This window comes from Pseudophryne corroboree, chromosome 5, assembly GCF_028390025.1.
Source record: "Pseudophryne corroboree isolate aPseCor3 chromosome 5, aPseCor3.hap2, whole genome shotgun sequence".
In the NCBI taxonomy this organism is placed as follows: domain Eukaryota; kingdom Metazoa; phylum Chordata; class Amphibia; order Anura; family Myobatrachidae; genus Pseudophryne; species Pseudophryne corroboree.
In genome coordinates, this window is record NC_086448.1 from 19554550 (window position 1) to 19554926 (window position 377).

Consider the following 377-nt stretch of genomic DNA (forward strand, 5'->3'; position numbering starts at 1 on the left):
TTACCCGGACAGCAGGAGCAGCGGCAGCAGCAGGTGTGAGGGAGCGCGCATCCGGGTCACTCCAGCGCTGCTGCTGCTGCAGATTGTGTGTGTGCATGGGCTATATAGTGTACAGTGTATAATGTGTGATGTATACACAGTGTACTGTATATTGTGTATAGTATGTGATGGTAATGTATATGTGGGGGTTGTATATATTATATATATATATACAGCATTGTGTGATGTTCATTTACTGCATTGTATGGTGTATATAAACAGTGTACAGTGTATGTGGTGTATAACCTATCAAATAAAAGGCTAACGCTGCTCCTCACCTCTATGGGGGGGGGATTCAAATTTAGTGTCCGCCGGCGGCCACTAGATGGCACTCAACT

At 45.1% G+C, this 377-nt stretch overlaps 1 protein-coding gene across 4 annotated transcripts in view; it reads right to left on the reverse strand.

Annotated features, from left to right (window-relative positions):
- ARHGAP39 (Rho GTPase activating protein 39) overlaps window positions 1-57 on the reverse strand; it is a 549832-nt gene extending 549775 nt beyond the window's left edge. For all 4 annotated transcript variants that reach the window (XM_063921120.1, XM_063921121.1, XM_063921119.1 and 1 more), the window contains exon 1: window positions 1-57. This exon is cut by the window's left edge and continues 315 nt beyond it. The gene's annotated coding sequence lies outside the window, so the exon portion shown is untranslated.
- Window positions 58-377: the final 320 nt, after the last annotated feature.